Consider the following 18,016-nt stretch of genomic DNA (forward strand, 5'->3'; position numbering starts at 1 on the left):
ATAGCCCCTATGGGCTCCTCATCCTTTGGTTTCACCTGCAGAAATATAACTTACGTTCCCCACCCTACCCCCATTCTCCTAGCCAACCAGCCTCTAACAGAATTTTTCTATCTCTAGAATTGGTCCAGGCAAAATGAAGCAACTCAGGTCAGAGTTTTTCAGAACTAGCTCCAGGAGGCTTTATAATTTTGCAGAAATTTCTGGTGATTATATTGCAATCATCTTAACTTGACTGGCCATATACTAACCAACCCTTTGCTCATCTCTTCTCCCTCCACTCCTCCCGACTATCTGAATTTAGGGAACCGGGGTCGGGGGAGTGAGATAAAAAAAATATAAGGGGGGATAAAAGCCCTAAAATCAAGAAATAAAACCTTCAGGATAGGGACGCCCGGGTGGCTCAGCTGTTGGATGCCTGCCTTCAGCTCAGGTCGTGATCCCGGGATCTGGGATCGAGTCCCACATCAGGCTCCTTGCAAGGAGCCTGCTTCTCCCTCTGTCTGTGTCTCTGCCTCTCCCTCTCAGTCTGTGTCTCTCATGAATAAATAATCTTAAAAACAACAACAACAACCTTCAGGATAGTAATGATCACATGTTATAATGAAAACTTCCAAAGATAGACTCCATTGTCTCTGCAGGCATATAATATACAAACTATACAATTATTGAGGCAGGGCACAACAGCTATAAATAAATCTCAATTGCAGGCTCTACCTCTAATTAATTACATATTAATTTGGAGAGATCAGTTAACTTTGCTGTGGTGTACCGGCTTTTATAATAACATTGGATTTAACGTCATTTAAGGTTTCTCTCCAGCTTAAAAATTTTATTACTTGTCCACAGATACATAATAACTGCCTCAGGGTGACCATGTCTCTTAGAAATATCACAGTATGTTTTTAGAAGGATTCCCAACACTTACTGCAATACACTGTTAGTTCTCAGAACTCCTCTTGTTAGGTATAGTTCCTACTTTCCCCAAAAGAGACTGAAATGCAAAGAAATTTACCGAGGCACCCGATGGCAGTTTATCTAATTTCTATTCCAACGTATCAATCATTGGGCCAAAGCAGTTGTAGTATTAACACTTTTGAAAACACATCGTAGAAATGAGGCTGAATGCACTGTAATCTTTGAAGACGATACTCAAAATATTTTCTACTCCAAGCATTAGGTAAAATAGAGGGTTGATGTTCCCCTATCTGGGAATATTCGTGTCTGGGGGGGGGGGAGAAGAAGAAAGAAGGAAAAGTTGTATTTTAAAGGCCCCACTTATCTACCTTAGAAGAGGATTTTTAGCTGCAGGTTTAAAAATGACCATTAAGAAAGAAAATCATGCATGAATAAAAATATCTATTTCAATAGCTTTTTTCCTTTTTTTGCTTCAGGTTCCTGATGGGTCTTTATTCCTCATTGTGTAGTGTGACACCTAGTGGTAAGAGTCAGGCCCAGGCATTTCCTGATTTGTCATGAGGCTTTTGGAAATTTTGGGAGGCGCTGAGAGGCTTGATGACCTGTCCCTGTGGTAGGGATTCCCAAGGAGGTACCATATGATTTTCTGCCACCTAGGAGGCAGTTTTGAATGTGACCCAACGTGTTTTCCTCACTACCACATAGAGCTCTATGTGGTTTAAATCAACAAACGTTACAATTTGGATGATAAAGAACATACTTGGAAATTGGAAAACATGAGCAGCTGGGGCAAAAGAAGGCAGCTAAACTGATGATTGGTTTAGAAAGACATTTATGGACTCTTGGACATTTAGAGTTTGCCCGCCGACATTGTGAAGTTGTTAAAATCTTAGATGACTCATTTTTAAAATGTCATTTGGCTTTTTTTCTTTTTCATGCAAGAGACAGAAGAAAGAGTACATTAACCTCAAAGGGGTTTTATATTTTCGCTCAGGATGTAGCCATAAGGAATGACAGGATGGCCAGTGATGCTCAGTGGGCTTCACTCTGGGCAGGAGCACCCCTGTCGGGGAAGGAGCATTATCAGAGGCCTGAGGGAATGCAGGCCCTTCACACAACCCTCCTGAGAGGGAAATGCACAGTGTGGACTATACCTACTGTCTGAAGTGCCCAACGGCCTAGCAGCAGGGTACATGGGCCAATATATTTGGCTTAACATCATGGACAGGGTGTCCTGTGCCAGTTGTCCTGGCCAATTAAACTAACATTATTTTAGCCCCAGCAACTTAAACTCCTGGAAAGGGCTACCTGTTGCCTGATAAAGCCAGGCGGGGGAAAAGGGAGCCATGGCACAGTCCTGAAGTCAAGTACACCACTGACAGCCCCACGGTGAAATTCTGCATTTATATTCTGCTTTTGATCCCAGGCCCTGTCTTTTTTCCTCCTCTGGTTATTAGCAAGCACCTCCATCCATCCCTTTCAGAACTTGGAGCCCCCAAGCTCTGGATCTCTCCTGAAGAAAGACCATTAGGACTTTCATTTGTCATGCCTTAAAAGGAACACTGTCAAAGCCTTCATGTGTTTCTTTTGCTACAAATTCTGCAAATTTAACGGGGGATTAAAGCTTTAAAGGGTCTTAAGCGCAAATATCTACCTTTTAGGGGGCAGGCGGGCTCCACAATGGAATGAGGCCAGCCAAAGGAACGAGTCCAAGGGGAGTTGGTGGCCTCTCTAACAGACTAGACCCAGGCGAGCATGTCCCTCACACTCAGCTCAAACGATTGTTGTCAAGCAGCATTTGAAATTCGGTACTGATAGTCCACTGTTAAAAAAAAAAATTCAGAAAGTGGATTTTGATGTGAAAATTGTAAAACATGAGAATCAAACAAAGTGCAGTTCTGCATCTTCTGGCTAAACTGAGCCCCCGGGCTTTGAGTTTACAACCTCTCTTTCAGCTGACATATGATGTCTTTTTGGTGCTTTGGGGCAAGGCCCCAGCCTTTGGCTCCCTTGGTATTCCAGGGTCTCTGTTCCTCTGTGGAACTGGAGGGGGCACCGAAGTGGTCTGTCCAGAAGGTTTGGCTTGCTCCTGGCAGGCAGGATTGCAATCAGAAGCTCTAAGCCCTGAAAAGAGTAGTTCTCTGCCCCTCAAAAGAACTTTCAAGCATTACACTGTCAAGCAAGTATAACCAATTTGACAAAGTTCTGATTTTTCCCACAAAGACTGTTAAGGTTTTTTTTTTTTAATTATTTATTTTAAACTCCTTTTAATAAACATTTTGCTGGATTCCTGCTCTACTCCTGCCCCAACCACGTGCCCAGTCTGCCTGTTGGGTAACTGGCTGTCAGAGGGAGGCCTGCTCATGTCACTCTGGCCCAGATTCCTGGCTCTCCCTTTTCCTTTGTTTGTTGGCAGTAACCAAGCAATATCTATAGGTGTGTGGGGTTGTTCGTGTTCTGCTGTGTTCAGGGCGGAGTAGTTGGAGCAGGGAGATGGGGGTGGAAGCTTAACAGCACACTGCCTCCTTGGCATGCCAGTATATTTGCTATTTCGTCTGGGGTATAAATTCATTCTGAGTTTAGTCAGGGTATGAGGACGCTCAGCACTAGGGCAGTTCCATAGAAGAGCCTGGTACTTAGCAGGACATGGGACATGAATGTTAGGTGCTCCCTGTTCTCAGGCTCTAGAAGCAGGTGCAGGGCTCATGATCCCTCTCAGCATCAGAATTAAAATCTGCCACCAGAAACTATATGTGCACATTTTCCCCTCTCTGTGGTCTAAGGTCTTGGAAATGGTTTAGGACAGAGGTAAACAAGAGCCGTAGTCGCTAAAAGATGTGCTTCAGATTACAAATAGTTAAGAACTTTTATCCTCAGCCCCTTCTCGTAATCATGAGATAATATCTTTCCCAAGCCTCCTTTTAGAGCAGAGCCCCAGATTATGTGGCTAAGTATCAGAAATTGAGGTGAGTCTTGGAGGCTTATTTCTGAGGCTGTTAATGGGGGAGACCTAGAAAAATACTGATTCTGAAAGTTATTTTTAGGCTGATTTTTTAAGTACTCAAAGCAGATGAGAGAGTAGGAAGGGTCACAAGCAGAAGCTGTGAGAAGGGAGAGAGGGGGAAATTGGCCTGGAACCTTTTTTCCTTTACTCCAGGTCCCCGCTGTCAGGGTCTAGTCTCATGACTGTGACATGTCCCTCTGGATAAGTCACTTAGCTTGGCTCAGGAATGCTCATTATTTCCTATATCCTAGGGCTGTTTGTAGGCTACAGTTTAGGGATGATTTTACCATGAACACTAGTATTTTCAGAAAGCAAGGTTGATTAATGCATCACCGAATCTTTAAATGTTAATACCTGAAAATTGGGCCAATTTAGAGGAGCAGTTAAATAGCAGGGAGACAGAGAGTAGGGGTGCCCCGAAATTCACTAATGAAAACCCAGGAGGCTAGGGCCTGTGGGTGGGGGTGACAGCACGACTGCAGGACTTGGTTAATCATCCACATGAACACAATGATGGGGAACGAACAGGGAAGGCCGAGTTCAGGCCAATCACAGCGATGGCCCTGCTGCCTTAAAGGACCCGGATCCACCCCCACGTGGTGGGGGCATCGGGACAGGGAGGTACCGGGAAGGACAAGGACGCACAGGAGAAAGAGGGGGCTATGTCACAGGTCAGGAGCGTGGAGGAGGGGAGTTAGGGAGCCACGGTGGGGGGTTTCCTTCAGGAAAGGCAGCATCCTGACCCCCCCCCCCCAGCAGAGGTGCTGTGGATGGTACTGTCTCCAGCGACACCTTCAGGCCATCTGTGGAATAACTACTCCCTCGGGAGCCCAATTTGCTTGAGGGGATTTTAGGAAAGTGGGATTAAAGACGTGCACCGAGACTGGATATTTAGGTGGGACGATAGTCCATCATTTATCGCAGTCCCGAGGGGAGCTGCGAGTGTTCCTTCTGAAACCCCTGTGGCTGATCAGTTCGTTCATCCTGCTTTCGCAATGACCCCAGCCTGCCCTTCCCGTTCGCAGCCCTCCGGGATGAGCGGGATGAGCGGAGGCCCAGTTTTACCACTGGAGCCTCTCGTTTATGTAGGCGTTTGCTGAACACTTAACAGGGTCGGCTCTTGGTGTGCTTTATCCTGTTTAATCTTCACAACCATTCTGTTAGGTGGCTGTCATTATTTTTGTTTGAAAAAGGAGTTGGAGGGGCACCTGGGTCGCTCAGTAGTTGGGTGTCTTGCCTTCCGCTCAGGTCATGAACCCGGGGTCCTGGGATCAAGTCCCGCATCAGGCTCCCCACAGGGAGCCTGCTTCTCCCTCTGCCTATGTCTCTGCATCTCTCTCTCTGTCTCTCATGAATAAATGAATTTTAAAAATCTAAAAAAACAAAACAAAGGAGTTTGAGGCTTAGAAGGGGTAAGCCACTCACTCACTCAGAAGGCGGAAGTCAGTTGCAAACCTCTCACCCCACACTGCCCCTCCTACTCTTGCTTTTCACCCTCTACAAATGTTGCCTGTTTCTATTTTAAACATCTGCAAAGCTATTGACATAAATCATACTTTTCTATGGTGTTAACATTAATTTTTAAATTGAAACATAACACTTGCACATGACTAAAAATTTGAGTAATATAAAAGGGTTGCAATTATATAATTACATCCTTTTTCAGCACTATTTCTTTTTTCTTTAAGATTTTATTTGTTTATTTGACAGAGAGATATCCAGAGAGCACAAGTTAGGGGAATGGCAGAGGGAGAGGGAGAAGCAAGCTTCCTGCTGAGCAGAGAGCTGGATGCTGGGTTCAATCCCGGGCTCCTGGAATCATGTCCTGAACCCAAGGCAGATGCTCTAACCAACTGAGCCACTCAGGCACCCCTTGGCTACTGTTTCTAATGCACATTTTCATCACATTATTTCCTGTGACAGAGCCTCTAGAAACCTACCATGGCCTGCAGCATGGAGTCTGAATTCCTCAGCCTGAATTAAAAACCCTCCAGAGTCAGACTCTGCCCAGCTTGGTCACTCCTGATCTCCATTTCTCCCCAGCACCAACACTGTTCCAGCTGCTCTGGGCTTCCCTGGGCTATGTCCTTTGCTCCCACACACAATCCAAGGATCAACCTCTTTCTGCTTCCTTGCCAAGGCCTGCCCTTTCCAAGAGTCCTTCCCTGTCCTTCTTTCCCTAGAGAACTCTGTTCTCTTCTGAACCCTCCTAATTCTTATCATCTGTCTTACATACTGGGCTTGTGGTCACGTGTTGCCCTGCAGTGCATAATTATTGCTCATGTCCTGCTTTTGACTCCAGTTAGACACTTAAGAATGTGGAAGAATGTGGAGTGTAATGGTTACTTGCTGAGTGGGGAGGAACACATTCATCTCTTCTGTGTCTCCTTTGTTCACTCCCCTGTTTAAGGCACCGAGTATCCTCTTTTCTTCAGACCTATCATAATTGATTTTGGACTCTTCTTCTCTGCTAATACTTTCCTCCTCATCCAATCAACTTTTCTCCTCTATCTGGAAATCATCTCAAGAACTGCTCAGGTCCAGCTTCTGCCTTGGAATGCGTAAGGTGTTATTCCCACTTTAGAAAGGGAGGAGGCGCTGTGGAATAAAGGCTATTTGGAGGCCAGGAAGTCCAACCAGAGCCCCCAAGGAACACAGCCCTTTGGGGATTAGCACATTTGGAAGAAGAGTGAAGAGATTATAAATAGACCTAGATAGTGCTCCCCCTTCTCTTTTTTTTCCTCTCTTGATGCCCGAGAGTAACCTCTAGTGGGCCCCAGAGTAAGGCGGAAGCTCCCTCTTCAAGGACCTCATCTATTTCCATACCAAAGGTTTTGAGTCCTGCTTACTGCTTCGCCCAGCTCCCCAGGACAAGACCCCAAAAAGAAAACTAGGGCAGAAGCTCTAGTTTAGAGGAATAATTGATCACTTGTCTACAATATCCCCTGTGTCAAAAATCCTTTAGGGACGTAGAATGAAGGGAAGGGAGCTGAATGGGAATCAGTCTGGTTGATGGAAAGGTTGCCAGGCAGGATGATGCATCATCAGGATTTTCATCAATGGACTGCAAAGCTGAAGGGCCATAGACACGTGTGGCTGGCTGGAGCCAGTGAAGGTGTAGCTGTCAAAGCCCAGCAACTGGTTTTCAGATGAAGATCTCTGATGGCTTTCAGAAGCAGTAGCATTTCCAACAGCAAATATTGTACCTCAAAAGCTTGACCTAGCATAACAAAACATACAGCTGCTAATCTAATTGGAAAATACAGCCCAGTGCAGTCTGACTCAGGTGACACCTAGAACCATTCATTTCTCAGGTAAATTTTCCTTAAAGAGGAATCCTAGGGAGGACTCTAGGTTTTCCAGTGCAGGCTCCACATCTCAGACTGATCACGAATTTCATTCGTATCACATTGCATATGAACATACATGAAACCATTTGATAAAAGTAGCATGGAGTCGGGGGATGGGCTACTAGACATATTAGATGTCAGGGGTCTTTGCAACTTTCCACTGTCCAGGACTTTGCCTTTTCACTGCAAGTCTTTTTTATTCTCACTTTCTTATTCTCTCAATTTGTCAGGCCAACCCTGGGTGATTCATACTGGCAAGAGCAAGATTGAAAGTTGACATAGTGGTGTGTGAGAGGGTTGCTGACTGTAGGGTGTTGAACTGAGGCTAAAAATAGGTGGAGGTTCCTGGGGCAGCCTCCTTTGTGGCCACAGGCACCACAAAAGGAAAACTCACCAAAGAAAACTTCCCACAAGAGAGGACAAAAGCCCCCACCTCTGTCACCCCTATTGCCCCACAGAAAAGACTCGAGGTGATGGTGAATTTGGTACTTTCAAAATGTCACAGCTCCTACAGAGAGGCTCCTACTCCTCACCCCTAGCCCTCAGATTGGAGACTTTCCCTTTGGGTAAATTCACTTTCTTAGTTCCTGCTCTAGGATCAAACACAAATGTCTGTCTCTTACTGCCCAGAGCCACGTTTAGTCAAATTGATTAAAATAATCTGAAACACTGACACACATGGCTAATATGAGGAAAGAAATCTCCAAAGAAAAAAGTACTATATATATATTATATATATATTATAGTTCTATATATATATCCATATATATAGTTATATATATTATATATACATATAAAATCAATGTGTCAATCATTTTTAGTACTTATTTGTGTCAGGTACTGTGTGGGGCTCTGGAGTTACAGAGGAAATAAAATAGGGGTCCTGTTCTCAAGAGTTTATGGGCTGATAGAGAAATAAGTAAATGAGTGATTCTAGTAAAGAGTGATAAGGGCTATGTTTGTGGTAAGAACATGTGCTCTGGGATCCTGGAACAGAGGAAACCAGGGAAGACTGGGACAGTTAGTCAAAGATGGCTTTTGAGGGACAAGTGTGAGTTAGAGAGGGTACGAGGGTATGCCAGAGAAAGTTGAGTCTGTGGCAAAGCATGGAGGTGTGAAACACCTTGGTGTTATATGTGCAGCTTGATGTATGGTAGAGAAAAATGAGAAGATTAGGCAGGAAGAAGATGGTATGTGGCCATGTGACTGAGCAGAGAAGCTGGAACAGCAGCCTGGAAGCCGCTAAGGGAGTTTATATGGTAGCTATCAGTAGTGTGAGTTTCAGAAGGACAGTGTGGCAGACAGGCTGGAGTGTGTGAACCATGAAGCCAGTGACCAGTTAAAGGCATTGATTGAAAAGTGAAGAAGAGAGTTGGGTAAAGAGAGATATAAGAACAAGGGTCTGCCAGTCATGGTGACTGGATGTGAGGGAAGGAGAGAGAAAGCCTCTGGGAGCTCTCAGTTTCTGACCTGGGCTGCTTCGTGGAGAGACAGGAGGCAAAGTGGGATGGGGGAAAGAGGATGAGTTCTGTCTTGGACATGTTGAGTTGAGGGCCTGCTGGAAACAGAACAGATGATTTAGTGTGGGGAGTTCTAAGAGAATGAAATATCTTAAAGTCATCAGCTTATTCGAGAAATAAAGTCAGGGTAAAGACAAAGCCACCCAAGAATTGTGTGTAATTTCAAGATCCAAGACAGGAACACCAGCATATAAGGAGTGGGCTGAGGCTAAGAAGCCAGTAGAGGAAACTGAGAAAGAACATCCAGCAGAAAAAGGGGGAAACAAGGAGAGAGGGCTGTCCCAGATGCTGGGAAAGGCAGCTGGCACAAGAAGATGGTCCTTGTAAAGAATGTTGAGTGTGAATTGCTCACTAATTCAGGCTTTTTTGAGAAGAAAAAAACCAGGATGAAAGAAAGGAAAGTTTCACTTGAGGTATGATGTTTACTTACTTACAAATACACAATTACAAGGCTAAGGGGAACTTCAGGGATGTGAGTTTAAGAATTATCAATAGGATATTGAAAGCATGTAATAAAAATTTAGCATCTCTTTCATTTTGTAGGTGAACAGATGGAAGTAGGTGAAGGAATGAACCAGTCACCCAATTAAATCAGGACTTGAATCCAGATCTCTAGATATTTAGCCCACAGCAATTCCTTTAGATCAGTGGTGGGTTCTCAAATGTCAGCTTGCATTAGAGTCACCTGGAGGGCTTTTAAAACATGGACTGTGTCAGAAAATAAGGAATGAATTTTATTATGTATGTTTGTAGTTTTAATTTAAATTCTAGTTAGTTAATATTTAGTGTAATATTAGTTTCAGGAGTAGAATTTAGTGACTCATTACTTACATGTAACACCCAATGCCTATCACAGCCCATCACCCATTTAGTCCATTCCCCTCACCCACTTCCCCTCCAGCAGGTGTCTGTTCTCTATTGTTAAGAATCTGTTTTATGGGGAAGCCTGGGTGGCTTAGCAGTTGAGCATCTATCTGCCTTTGGCCCAGGGTGTGATCCTGCAGGCTCCATGCAGGGAACCTGACATGGGACCTGATCCTGGGACCCTGGAATCACACCCTGAGCCAAAGGCAGATGCTCAACCACTGAGCCACCCAGGCATCCCTGCCTCCCCAAGATTCTAATCCAGAAGGTCTGGGGTGGTGTTTAAGAATGTATTTCCTACAAGTTCCACGTTGTCTATTTCTTCTGGCCTGGGACCACTTTGAGAATGACTGTGCTATATACATCTTTGTCTCTAAAGCAAGTGCTTGAGGAGTCTAGAAAGAAATTAAGTCTCCTGGGTTGGTTGCTTAATCATTCTTTAACCCTCCTTAGAATATTAATTTGCTCATAAAGAATATTTTCTTTATGTGAATCAGAGTGTCTTTGTGGAAAGTCTGAATATGGAATGGAACTTTACTCAAAACTCTGTTTTGAGCACTCACACTGTTCTAGACACTCTGGTAGGCATCAGAGATACAGTCAGAACTCTGCCCTCAGGGAGAGTCCCTTGTTGTAGGATACATGAATATACTAGATCAATGAGTGAAATATATAATTGGTTAGTGAGAGTGAAGAAAAGAAAAAGTAATTCAGGAAAAAAGGATAGAAATGTCAGGGCAACAGAACATGTTAAAATTGGGGGGGCACCAGTCTGAAGAATGTGAGACTCTTGATCTTTGGGTTGTGGGTTTGAGCCCCATGTTGGGTGTAGAGATTACTAAGAAAAAGCTTATGTTGGTTTTTTGTTTGTTTTTTAAGATTTATTTATTTATTTGACACAGAGAGAGGGCAAGCACAAGCAGGGGGAGTGACAGTGGGAGAGGAAGAAGCAGGCTCCCCACTGAGCAGGGAGCCCAATATGGGGCTCTTGAGCCCAGGACCTTGGGATCTTGACCTGAGCTGAAGGCAGATGCTTAACTGACTGAGCCACCCAGGCGCCAAAAAAATAAATTATTATTAAAAAAAAAAGAGGACTTGTTAATATTTTCCAGAAGGTGGATAGGAGGATGAAAGGATAACATTGACAGGAGCTCTGAAGGATGGGAAAGAATGAGTGGTGTATTTAGGAGAAGAATGGTCTGCATAGTGTTCAGTGAGTGCAAAGGCCCTGAGGTGGGAACACCCTTTGAGGAGCAGCAGGGACTCAGTGTGAGTGACCTAGAGTGAGTCAGGGGAAGAGTAATAGGAAATGAAGTCAGAGATAAATGTTAGGGTCTTAGGGATTGATTTTTCCACAACATTTAGGCAATTCCTCCATAAGGTATCATTCTGTTTCTCTTGTACTAAAATACTATTTCCTTTTGAGGGAACACTGGCTCCCAAACTTGAGCTCTGGCTCTCCCAGTACTGAGATCTCATTAGTGAAATCTCATTAGTGGCTAATGAGTTTGCTCTGCTGCTTGTTTTACCAAAACAATTGAATACAGACCAGTCTGGAAAGACCAGTATAGAAGGAAATATGTTTCTTTGGTTATCTTTTATGTATATCTGTGTACTACCCGATTCTCTCCCTCCCTAAACCACCCCCCGCCCACCCCCACCCCACCCCACTCCACCCCACCCCCTATCTCTTCACTAAATTCCAAGAGAATTGCCCTGGCAATGTCTTCTGCATTTTTTCTGTATTACATGCTACATTGTGTGCACTTCTGGGAAAAGTTGACCCCACCCATATGAGTCGTGGGCGGTGGCTCAGACCTTTAGTTTGTCAGCCTCCACTCTTTTTATGGTCAAGCCTTTTGGGGCTGGCCCATCCCACAACCACCTGTACTGGATGAAAACTATTCCTTAACACATTAAAGGACAGGCTAGCATGTTTGTCTTTCTGGCAGATTACTGAACTAATATTCAAAGAGCGAAATCCTAAAAGTAACAGTTGCCACAGTTAAAGGCAAACCATGAGGCTGGATGGATCACTGTTGTAAAAGTTTTGCATTTTTTAGAAAAAGATTGTATTTATTTATTTGACAGAGAGAGAGAGAGAGCACAAGCAGGGAGAGCAGCAGGCAGAGGGAGAGGGAGAAGCAGGCTCCCCACTGAGCAGGGATCCAGATGTGGGACTTGATCCCAGGACCCTGGGATTGTGAACCAAGCTGAAGAGCTGAAAGCAGACACTTAACTGACTGAGGCACTCAGGTGCCCCAAGTTTTGCATTTTTTTTGTTCTCACAAAAACAATGTGACCTGGCATAGAATTGAATATGAGGCACAGTGAAGCACCTGACTGTCGTCTGCGGAGCCTGGAGCTGGATCCTGCGCAAATACCAGGACTGAAAAGCTGTGGTCCTGGGACCCCTGGTTGGCTCGGTGGTTGAGTGTCTGCCTTTGGCTCAGGGCATGATCCTGGAGTCCGGGGATCGAGTCCCACATTGGGCTCCCTACATGGAGACCGCTTCTTCTTCTGCCTATGTCTCTGCCTCTCTCTGTGTGTGTCTCTCATGAATAAATAAATAAAATCTAAAAACAAAAACAAAAACTATGGTCTTGGCCCCAAAGAGGTGTATGTCCTAAGCCTCTGAGAACAGACGAGATGTTTATGAGGATTCACATTTTCACATCAGCACATGAGAAATATTTTCCAGCAGAACAAAAGCAAATTCTGAGCTTCCCTCACAATTTGGTTTTGAATCTTCAGAGACGACATTTGTTTCCGAAAGCAGAAAAAAGTCTTTTTTTTTAAAAAAAGATTTTATTTATTTATGCCTGAGAGATGAGAGACACAGAGAGAGACAGAGACATAGGCAGAGGGAGAAGCAGGCTCCCTGTGGGGAGCCCGATGTGGGACTTGATCTCAGGACCCTGGGATCATGCCCTGAGCCAAAGGCAGATGTACAACCACTGAGCCACTGAGATGCCCCCAGAAGATAGTCTTGAAGCCATGTTTACTCACGATCAAATTATCTGTGGGTAAAAAAGGATGAAGTATTTGATTGAAAGACACATAGTTTTCATCAATGACTTTTTTCTTTCCAGGTTTGAATTGGCTCTTAGTGGCCCACACAGAGTAGAGGGGTGACTTCTGTAGGTGAGGTTCCCTGCTTCTCTAGAGCAGGGCCCGCACATAGGCTGCTCCTAGGGTCTGAGGGCCTTTTGGGGGAGGGACAATTATTTTGTTGATCCCTAGAATCTTAGATGGTAGGGGCTGAAGTGTCCTTTAAGGTCATTTTGCCAACGACCCCGTCTGTGCTTAAAGCATGCCTCAGTATCCTTACCAAGTGGTCTAGAAACTTTGGTAAAACAACTCTAGGTTTGTACTTAGGAATCGTATTAGGTGAGGCATGAGACCCCAATTTCATTTACTCAGGAAGGCCTTTGTGTAGGAGATAAGTTTTGATGCAGGTTAATCTGTCCAGTTCAAATGTAATTCAGTTCAATTAAACGAGAGGAAGAGGAAACTTGACTAATGCTTCTTTTCTTTTGCCAAATGAAACAATACTGTCGATGGAGAATTAAGAATATCTTTTTGGAAAATAACTAAATGGCAAGCACCTTATATTCGTTTTCCCTCCTGATGAAAAAAACAACCCCAAATGTCTGACCGCAAGATCCTACTAATGCTTTAACAGTGCCCCACACCCCCAAAAGCCATAGTTTCTTGTCTCTACCAACAAAAACAAATTTTATGGCCCAGTCTTTACATGAATCACTCTGTGAAAATGATACCAAATGTAATAACCCCAGACAGCTGCAATTATCTAAATGTTTCCCTGTTAGCCATTTGAATGGCTAAAGCTTAATAATCAAATCAGAGGGAATGCTAATTGAAATCTAATAGAGCTTACATCCATGTGATTAGGTATCAGAGTTTGATTCCAATATTGTTAAATTACAGACAAGGCCCATCAAATCACACTAAAAATAGATATTGTAACCTCAATGGCAAAAGGAGATGGATTGTTTCAATAAACAGAGATCAAACTGGAACCGGTTTATACGGTGTCACCGCCACCTACTGATAACTTAGTGGAACTGCAGAGACCGTCTTTCCTTGGAAGTGGGGCACAGCCGTTTGTTTCTATTTTCCCAACCCAAGAAGTTTCTTGACAATGGAGTATATGAATAATGATCATTTCTGGAAGAAAAGACCAAGAAGATTCCAGCTGTGAGGGTGTATGTTGACAAGAACTAGAGGTAAAGTTGGACGGACTCAGGACCAGATAATGGCCTGCTGCTGACGTATGGCTAGAGAAAGGAGTCCTAATAATCCCTGGGTCCCAGGTCACTTCTTTCCCACTCCCCACCCCCATCCCCAGTTCTGCTCATGGAAGCTTCACTTACTGTTGGTAACACCTCTAGAATAGATAACATTTACTGAATTTCTACTCTAATATGAACACAGTCTGAAAATCCTGCCAAGTAATAGAAATATAAATTGTGATCCCTCCCTCAGGGAGTTTATAATCAGTTCTATGGAGAATTAGAGAGAAACACAGGCGACCATATACCAGCACTTGTGGACTGACTTTTGTCATAGAATAGTCTCCTAAGATAAAATGCGTAGGATGTAAACTTTTGGAGGCTTTGCATGTGCACCAATGCCTTTGTTCCACATTCGTCCTTGAGACAGTTTGCCTAGACAAAGTATACTTTCCTCTCACTTGTTGAATGACTAGGGAAGCTTGATTTGTAAAATATATGCCCCTGGAATGTGAGAGGCAGTAGAGGGAGGGCAAATCAAATTGCTTAATTCACCACACAGAAACTTAAAAACATAAAGACTAAAGTTTACACGTGTGCATACTGGATTTGGCCTAAATTAGCTTTGATCTTTCTTTTTCAAAAATTTTTTGATAAAATACACAAAACATAAAAATTTTCATCTTAATCACGTTTAAGTGTACAGTTCAGTGTATTGATTATGTTCATACTGTTAAGCAACCATCACCACGGTCCCATCTCCAGAACTCTTTTTATTTTGCAAAACTGAAACTGTGTCCCCCTCCCCTCAGTCCCTGGCAACCACCATTCTACTCTTTGTCCCTATGATTTAGACTACTCTAGCTACCTCATGTAAATGGAGTCATATAATATTAGCCTTTTTGTGGATGGCTTATTTCACTCAGCATAATGTTCTCAAGATTCATCCATGTGTAGCGTATGTCAGAATTTCCTTCTTTTTAAAAGCTGAACATTCCACTGTATATGTATACCACATTTTGCTTATTTATCTGCTCATGGGCCCTTGGGTTGCTTCCATGATTCAGTGATTGTGAATTATGCTGCTATGAACATGGGTGCACAAATATATCTTTGAGAATCTGCTTTCAATTCTTTTAGGTATACATTCAGAAGTGGAATTGCGGAATCATATGCTAAATCTGTTTTTAATCTTTTGTGGAACTGCCATAATGTTTTCCACAGTGGCTGCACCATTTTGCATTCATACCAACGGTGCACAAGGGTCCCAATTTCTCCACATACCTGCCAACATTTTTTATATCAAATAATAAAAAAAACCTTTTTAAAGTATGCTCCACTCCCAATGAACCCTGAGATCAAGAATCCCATGTTCTTTTTTTTTTTAAAAAGATTTTATTTATTTATTCATAGAGAGAGAGACACAGGCAGAAGGAGAAGCAGGCATCATACAGAGAGCCCAACATGGGACTCGATCCAGGGTCTCCAGGATCACGCCCTGGGCTGCAGGCGGCGCTAAACCGCTGCACCACCGGGGCTGCCCAAGAATCCCATGTTCTACCAATTAAACCAGCTAAGTACCCCCGCCTTGGATTTTTTTCATAGTAGCTATCCTAATGAATATGAAGTGCTATCTCACTGTGGTTTTGCTTTGCATTTCCCCAATGATTAATAGTGTTATGCTCTTTTCATGTGCTTATTGGCCATTTGAATATCTTCTTTGAAGAAACGTTTAAGTCCTTTGCCCATTTTTGAATCAGCTTATTTCTTTGTTGTTTAGTTTTAGGAGTTCTCTATATATTTTGAGTATTAGTTCCTTATCAGATACATAATTTGCAAATATTTTCTCCCATTCTATGGATGCCTTTTCATTCTGTCACAAAAATCTCTTTTGTGGAGGGGATAACAAATTGCTTTATTTGAAGGAATGGTACAAATGAAAGAACTTAAGTGTTTATTTTGGTAAGACCTATAGAAAAGGTAAAGGTTACCCCAACATGCATGCACTGCCTTGGTGACCAGGGAATTCACCGCCATGTGTGACTCCCTGGTCATACCAGACACTCTACCATGCCAGATTCTTATGTAAGTTGGCTTTGTGGTCATCCAATTCTTTGATGGATTTTACCTGCTAATTCGGGTAATGACTCTCAGTGAAGTCACATAAGTGGGGCTTTTTGCCAGTGGTTAGTTTGGGCAATTCCAGTAGTGACTGATTCACACTTTCCAAGTAGAATGCATACTCCATCGCATTCAGCCTGTTTTCCCAGTCCTCACGGTACGGTTTCTTGATATCCTTGAGGAAGATCTGGTCATTGGTCCTGCAGCTTTGTCAGTTTCTCAGCATGTTGTCTCTCCTCATGAGATTGGTGAAGAAAACATTTGATGAAGTTCTTCAAAGTCACAGCATCAAAGTCAAAGTAGTAAGATGTGGATAGGTAGATGTAGGAGGTGTAGAGCCCCAGGTTGATCTGGCAATTGACAGTGGCCTCTGAGTGCTGGTAGTATTTCCAGCCCACCAATAAGGGAGACTCAGAAGTCATGGTGGGCAGCTGAAGCGAGGCAGCTGCCCCATGCTGAAGTAGAGTGCTGGCCTTCCTGTGAGGAGGTGCTGAGAGCTGGCTCTGTGGAGCCAGTGGGGGTGAAGGGTTAGTGCCTGTTCTCTCTATGCCCTGCTGAAGCAGGAAACTATGGCAACTCTCAGGGAAGACCATTGAAAGTACCCTTGGATGCACAAAAGTTTTACATTTTCATGAAGTCCAACTTGTCTCGTTTTGTCTGTTGTTGCCTGGGCTTTTGGTGTCATATTTAGAAATCATTGTCAAATCTAATGTCATGAAGCTTTTGCTCTGTGGTCTCTCCTAAAAGTTTTGTTTTAGGCTTTAGTTTAGGTTGGTGATCCATTTTGTATACAGTGTTGGGTAAGGGTCTAGTTTTCCCATCACCATTTCCCCCATTGAATGAGGAAAAGGCCTTGGTACTCTGGTCAAGAATCAATTGACCATATAGGAGAGGGTGTATTTCTGGGATCTCTATTCAATTCCATTGGTCTCTTTGTCTACCTTTATGCTTGTACCACGCTGTTTTGATTACTGTAGTTTTGTAGTAAGCTCTGAAATCAGGATGTAGGAGACCTACAACTGTTCTTTTCAAGATTATTTTAGTTATTCTGTGTCCCTTGCAATTCCATATGAATTTTAGGATCAATCTTTTCTATTTCTGCAAAAAATGTCATTGGGATTTTGATAGAGATTGCATTGAATCTATAGATTATTTTGGGTAGTGTGGACATTTTAATAATAAATCTAATTCATGAACATGGGCTTTAGGTTTGAAATGTTTCAATTTATGTTTCAATTTATTTGTACCTTTAATATCTTTCAGCAGTGTTTTTTAGTTTTCATTGTTTAAGACTTTTACCTCCTTAGATAAGATTATTATACTCTTTTTGATGCTATTGTAAGTCTGTTTTTAAAAATTTCCTTTTCAGTTTGTTCAATATTAGTAAATAGAAACTCAACTGATTTTTATATGTTGACTCTATATCCTGTTGTTTTGCTGTATTTATTAATATAATGAATTAGTTTTTGTCAAACTAATAGGTTTTTTGGTATGAAATCTTTATGGTTTTCTACAAATAAAATCACATTACCTGTAAATAGAGATAATTTTATTTCTTTCTTTCTGATTTGGATGTTCTTTTGTTCTTTCTTCTAATTGTTCTGGCTAGAGCTTCTAGTACTATGCTGTGTAGAAGTGGTGAATGCATCATTGCCTTGTTCTTATCTTAGAGAAAAAGCTTTCAGCATTTCACCATTGAATATGATGTCCTCTTGGGTTTTTCATATATGGCTTTTATTATATTGAGGTAGTTTCCTTCTATTCCTAGTTTTTTTTTTTATCATAAAAGAGTGTGGAATTTTTATCAAGTATTTTTGCTGCATCAGTTGAGATTATCTTGAAGGGTTTTTTTCCCTTCATTCTGTTAATATGGTGTATTACACTGATCAATTTTTGTATATTGAACCATCCTTGCATTGCAGGACTAAATTCCACTTGGCAGTGATGTATAATCTTTTAATATGTTGTTGAATTTGGTTTGCTAGT

The 18,016-nt window shown here is 42.7% G+C and overlaps 1 pseudogene; it reads right to left on the reverse strand.

The window, feature by feature from the left end:
• Window positions 1-15,974: 15,974 nt before the first annotated feature.
• On the reverse strand, window positions 15,975-16,452 carry LOC100688811 (annotated as a pseudogene).
• Window positions 16,453-18,016: the final 1,564 nt, after the last annotated feature.

The sequence above is a fragment of the Canis lupus genome, chromosome 8 (assembly GCF_011100685.1).
Source record: "Canis lupus familiaris isolate Mischka breed German Shepherd chromosome 8, alternate assembly UU_Cfam_GSD_1.0, whole genome shotgun sequence".
Lineage (NCBI taxonomy): Eukaryota > Metazoa > Chordata > Mammalia > Carnivora > Canidae > Canis > Canis lupus.